Source organism: Elephas maximus, chromosome 23 (assembly GCF_024166365.1).
Source record: "Elephas maximus indicus isolate mEleMax1 chromosome 23, mEleMax1 primary haplotype, whole genome shotgun sequence".
Lineage (NCBI taxonomy): Eukaryota > Metazoa > Chordata > Mammalia > Proboscidea > Elephantidae > Elephas > Elephas maximus.
This window is the reverse complement of record NC_064841.1, coordinates 30,486,191-30,492,977: the sequence shown is the minus strand read 5'-3', so window position 1 is coordinate 30,492,977 and position 6,787 is coordinate 30,486,191.

Below are 6,787 nucleotides of genomic sequence, written 5' to 3'. Positions count from 1 at the left end.
GACAGTTTATGCCTGGCCAGGAGCCCCTTCTGTCCTGTGCTTCCCCAGTTAATGGAGTTAGCAAATTATTTTTTCCCCCCAGTTGCAAATTTTTTCCTTCCCCAAGGCCGGGAGGATGGCTCCACGTGTTCACCAGGGTCTATCTCAGGCCTAGGGATTCAGCTGATGAAGCTGGCTTGAGGGGAGGGGGGCCCGGTAAAATATATGCAAGTACTTAGCTTTTGCCGAGAGCGCCCTTCTCCTCAGGTTCCGAGGTGTGAGTGGGCTGTGTGGCTGGCTGCTTCTCCCTGAGGAAACTGCAGCCGAACACTAGGAGCAGCCCGCTGCCAACGCAGCCACCACTGCCTCCGCCGACGCCGCCACCACCGCCACAGCTCCGGGAATGGTGCCTGAGGGCTCCCCGCGATTCAGGGCCGGTAACTCCTCTCCACTTCTGAACGGTCTCTTCCTTCCCCTGCCCTTCATTTCATTGTCTAAGCTTGCCTTTGATGCTCAGGGCTCCCAGCTTGTCACAAATATAATTGTTTCACTTGTTTTTTTGGGTCTTTTTTGTAAAGAGGGCTTGAGGGAAGCGTCTGTCTATTCCGCCATCTTGGCTGTGCCTCTCTACTTTTAAATTTTTCCTGTTGTTGTTAACTGCCATCAAGCTGGCCCCTGACTCATGGCAATTCCAACACAATGGGATTGGACTGTTGTGATCCATAGGATTTTCACTGGCTGATTTTTTGAAAGTAGGTCATCAGGCCTTTCTTCCTAGTCTGTCTTAGTCTAGAAGCTCTGCCAAAGTCTGTTCAGCACCATAGCAATGCAAAAGCCTCCACTGATTCAGAAAGTATGGAGAGATGGCCTATGCTTCTCTTCTACCCCAAGCTTGCTTTCCAGGTATGAGGTAGAGGAAGGAGATGGAATAATCTAGCCTCACATTGAACAGTGCCTTGCTGAACATAACCAGAAACTGAGTTAAAATATAAAAGTAAGACTAAATAAAAGGTTGCTGAATGAGAAAGAATGAGTGTATCACAACATGATACTAAGTAAGACAGCATTGGTTTTTTGTTTGTTTGTTTGTTTTTAATACTGCCATGCATCTACGGGACCACAGTGACTCTACCATTGATTTGATAAAAACAATTTGTGGGTTAAAGGGATCCTTTAAGGGGGCACGGAAACCCTGGTGGTAGTGGTTAAGTGCTATGGCTGCTAACCAAAAGGTCAGCAGCTCAAATACACCAGGTGCTCCTTGGAAACTCTGTGGGGGAATTCTGCTGTGTCCTATAGGGTCACTATGAGTCAGAATTGACTCCACAGCAATGGGTTTGGTTTTCGGTTTTAAGGGGGCACGGTAACAGAGGCTTTCTAGACATAGCCAAACAAATCACAGGACTGGTTTCCTGGGTTAAAAGACTTGGGACCACAGTCTCAAGGTACAACTTAGTCAACTGGCATAACATAGTTCACAAATATAATGTTCTACATTCTAGTTGGGTGAGCAGCTTCTGGGGTCTTAAAAGCTTGTGAGTGGCCGTCTAAGATACAGCTATTGGTCTATACTCACAGAGAGCCTTAATGGCACAGTGGTAAATAGCCTGTCTACTAACCAAAAGGTTGGCAGTTTGAATCCACCAGCTGCTCCTTGGAAACTCTATGGGGGCAGTTTTACCCTGTCCTATAGGGTTGCTATGTATGAATCAGAATCAATTTGATGGCAACGGGGTTGTTTTTTTTTTCCTAGTATGGAGCAAAAGAGAATGAAGGAAGTCAAAGGCTCAATGAATAAACTAGTACACAGAACTAACAGCCCACATGAACCATAGCCTCTTCTAGCCTGAGACCAGAAGAACTAAATGGTGCCTGCTACCACTATCAACCATTGTGAGCAAGGACACAAAAGATAATGGGAGAAAAAAGTAGAACAAAACTCAAATTCCTAAAAAAGGCCAGACCTACTAGGCTAATAGAGACTAGAGGAACCCCCAAGACTATTGCCCTAAGATACCGTTTGAACTTGGAATTGAAGATATTTCTACAGGTCAACTTTCAGCCAAATAATAGATTGGCTTATAAAATAAACAACATCAGCCATAAGTAATGTGCTCCATTAAACAATTAACTATATGAGACCAATCGGTCAACATTTACTCAAAAGCAAAGATGAGAAAGAGAGGAAGGGAAGCTAGATCAAGGGAAACAGAACAAATAGAACAGGAATAATAAGAATGCTGACACATCGTAAAAATTGTAACCAATGAGACATGGGACGATTTGCATAAAAATTGTTAAAGGGGAACCTAATTTGCGGTGTAAAAACACAATAAAATATTATTTTAAAAGGGAGGATTCCTAAAAAAATAAATAAATAAAAAGAGGGGGTCTTTTAATAACTATGAGTCTAGATAGTATGTTGGCATGTGGTAGATCATGGAAAACAAAAAACAAATCTAAGGATTTTGTGGAGTTACAGAATTTTTTCCTCATCTATCAGAAATCACTCAGTCCCTGTTTCAAATTCATTCATACCATTTTAAAATTATGCTAAAGAATGAAAAAAAATGGAAGAATTATAAAAATTTCTAAGTTATTTCCCTTCTCTTGACCTCACTTGGTGCAGTGGTAAGAGTTTGGCTGCTAGCCGAAAGGTTGGCACTTCAAATCCACCAGCCATTCTTTGGAAACCCTCTGGGGCATTTCTACTCTGTCCTATAGGGTCACTATGAGTAGGAATCTACTTGATGTCAGCAATGGGTTTGACTGTTTTATTTGGACCTCACTTTACTCATTTGTAAAACGAAGGAGTTGGCCTAGGTTTTTTTGCTCCTCAAACTGTAATCTGTGGGCCAGCAGCAGGAGCGGTACATTGGAACTTGTCAGAATGCAGAATCTGGAGCCCCATTCTAGACCTCTGAAATCAGAATCTGCATTTCAACAAAATCCCTACCTAATTTGTATTCACATTAAGTTTTGAGAAGACTGATTTAGACGATAACTAAAATAACTTACAGCTTGTAAATTCTACCATCCCACAAGTCTAGTGGAAAGATTTCAAGTTAGGTAAAATGACTAGTCACTTCCTTGGGAGTTACATTCGGCTTGAGTAAACAGACTGCTGAGCAAGCTGAACTAACTTTTCAGGTCACAGCTTTAATAAGGAAAGTAGAAAATAAAGACTCGCTCTGCTTTGTGATGCTGCCAGCTTCCTTCCTAACACACTAATAATAATTTTAGTAAACCATGGGCTAATTTAGTATTTATTGAACACCTACAGTGCCAAAAAGAACCTAAAAGGTAAGATTTCTGCTCTTGAGGCCCCTCACAAAGGGTAGTTTTGCTTTAAAAGGGATCAGTGTCTGCAGTCCTGTGTTGATTTAATTAAGGGCTGCTTTATAATTTGTTATTATTATCCAGAATAGGAAGCCATACCAATTCAGTAAAATATCATGTGCTTAAGTAGTGGGGTGATAGGCATACTCCAGTGACATTGTACGTGTGATTAAACAAGCAGAAATTACCATAGCCTTTTTTTATGGAGCTGTGCTTTTTTCTCTGATTTCTCTGCAGCCCAAAATAGGATACAGTTTAATTCAAGGTCAGCAGAAATTCAATCTGAAAACATTTTGAGTCCAATAGGAAGTAGGTAGAGGTGGTGGAGAAAATGAGCTAGGCTCTGTGGGAGGGAAGAGGAGTTAGCAACCTTGTCAGGGAGAGAGGAGTGTGCTCAAAACAGGATTAACTGGGCTGTGGGGGAGAAAATTATCACTGAAGGGGGTCAGCGCTGGTGTGGGTGAACTGCTGGAGCAGGGAAACTTTGTTAGATAAGGTTTACATTTTTCACTTGAATGCGTCATCTTCAAGATCAGGTTTGTATTTTCAAATTGTAGGGCAGCTTACACTTAATGGCAGATTAGTATTAGTGGCAGAGTACTTGGTGTGCAAACATCATTAAACAACAATACTTTTAATGAAGGGTCTGTGTTTTGATGGCAGGTCTTTCAACATGTTGTTTTACTAATCAACATTTGTGCCTTTCAGTCTACAGAGACACAAGTGAATTCTTCTGGTTTCCAAAGAAGATGAGGTAGTATTCATATGCTATTCTTTGTCATTTACTAGCACATCACATGTTTTCTTCTTAGAGGTATATATCCTGACGTCTCATCTGGGCTGTAACTTTCTTGAAAGTAAGGAGAGATCATAGTCATGGTGCCTGGCATCAATTAACCCCAAAGAAGGTAATTACATTGAGATTTCTTAGACCTCTTAGACTAGGCAATGACTTTCATTAAATAAGTGTTTTCTAATTTTTTCTTAATGCTGATTCCTCTGGTTAATGGAACGGTCCATTTACAGTTCATTACAAATACACCATTTTTATCATAATAATAATAATAGTAATAATTTAAAAAGGCTTTCAGTTATTTTGGTTTGCTTAGGTCTTTTGTATTAACAGTGTGCCACTTCACATTTTAAGAATTAAATACTTAGTACAAAGTCTGAAACTCCTTTTCAAGTAAATAATTTTTATTATCTTTGTTATGCAGATAAGGAAGATGAAGCAAAATATTTAAGTGCTATTGTTCAGTGTCAACAGACATTATTGAGTACCTACTATGTACCTGACCCAAGCCATGGCATTTTCAATCGCCTCACATGCATGTGAAAGCTGGACAATGAATAAAGAAGAACGAAGAAGAATTGATGCCTTTGAATTATGATGTTGGCAAAAAATATTAAATAACCATGGACTGCCAAAAGAATGAACAAATCTGTCTTGGAAAAAGTATAATCAGAATGCTCCTTAGAAGCAAGCATGGGGAGACTACGTTTCACATACTTTGGACATGTTATCAGGAGAGATCAGTCCCTGGAGAAGGACATCAAGCTTGGTAAAGTGCGGGGTTAGCGAAAAAGAGGAAGACCCTCAACAAGATGGATTGACACAGTGGCTGCAATGATGGGCTCAAGCATAACAACGATTGTGAGGATGGCGCAGGACCAGGCAATGTTTTGTTCTGTTGTACGTAGGGTCGCTGAGTTGGAACCGACTCCACAGGACCTAACAACAACAACTATGTGCTAGCTTGACTGCTAACCCAAAGGTTTGGATTAGCAGTTTGAATCCACCATCCACTCCTTGGAAACCCTATGGGGCAGCTCTACTCTGTCCTAATAGGGTCACTATGAGTCGGAATCGACTCAACTGCAACAGGTTTGGTTTTCTTGGTTTTACCATGTGAAGGGACGCAGAGATGAACCAATCACAATTTCAGCCTTATAAACATGACACCAATAAAATAAATTACTGTGATACTGTGCAATAAGTACCATAATTGAAAATATGAACAGGGCAGAGAGGGAGTACAGAACAAGAGGAAGAAGAAGTGTGCAGAGAAGGGTACCTAAGAGCCTGGGGAACATAGGTGGGCTTGTAACCTAGTGAAGGAGAGTGGAAGTCAGCTAAGGAGCGTGGGGTTTGAGTTAGAGAGCCATTTTAGACTGAGCAGAAGAGATGTACATACACACAGGCAGAGATATGTCTCAAGGAATAGCATCGCTAAATGAGTTTCCTTTTTTCCTTTTCTGTGATTGTCAGGGAACACATGGCATTAATTTAAAAATTATTTTAAATTCAAAATGAAGTAAAATAGATTAAGGCTGAAATCATCAAGTGCCATTATGTGTAGCGTGGGAGTGAGATTGGGGAACTCAATTTAAGCAAACAAGTCTGTGTGGCTCGAATGAAGGGAGGACCTAAAGACAAATGAGAGGAAAAGTTGGCAATGTCAAAGGAGGATGGGGAGGGGGCAGGGGACAGGGAATGGACAAACTGTGGGGACACTGTTTGCTATCTATGCTAAGTTTGCAAGAGTATTATGTAATTAAAATAAAAACTAAACTCTCTCACTAACCTGGGGTAGTCAGGTCTTCAATCAGGAATTTTGGTCACTGCTGGAGCTCTTGAAAGTTAGTAAAACAATTTAATGTGGTGTTAGGAAATGATCACACACAGGACTTGTGAGTTTTATTATTTATTCTCATATTCTCTGTTCTCCAAGCAGCTGATTTCTTTGCTCCATGTTGGGACAACCTCTCTGATGATCACAAAATGAGAGAATGTTGACCAAAAATCTTTTAAAATCTTTAAGCCTGTGGATTTGAGCACTAATTAATTTTCTCCTTTTATAAGTATCGAGATGAGTCCAGGGTAAGTATAATTTAGTACAGTGCCCAGTGCTTATCTCCACAGGTCGTAAAGCCCTTCCAAACGACCAGGAATTGCAGTTTAAACACTTTTCTCTCCTTTGGTATAATGAGATTATCACATGCTCAGTGTAACCACTGAAGAATGCTAGATGAAGGGTGGCAGGGTTATGCAAATTTGAGGGTATCAGTAAGTTCCATTTTAAGTAAAACACAAAAAATAAGGGGGGGGGGTACCCTGGGAAGCTAGTTTACAGTGTCCACCATTGATGGAGCCCTGATGGCACAGTGGTTAACAGCTTGGCTGCTAATTAAAAGGTCAGCAGTTTCAATCTACCAGGTACTCCTTGGAAACCCTATGGGGCAGTTCTACTCTGTCCTGTAGGGTTGCTATGAGTCAGAATCAACTCAACAGCAACAAGTTTTGGGTTGACACCATTGATGGTTGCCATGAGTCAGAATCGACTCAATGGTAACTAACAACAACTCAGTGGTAGCTAACAACCACCACCACCACAACAACCATTAATCAAGGACCTGAATGTGAGGACTAGAACTCTTGGAAGAAAACCCAGGGTTAATGCTTTGGGAG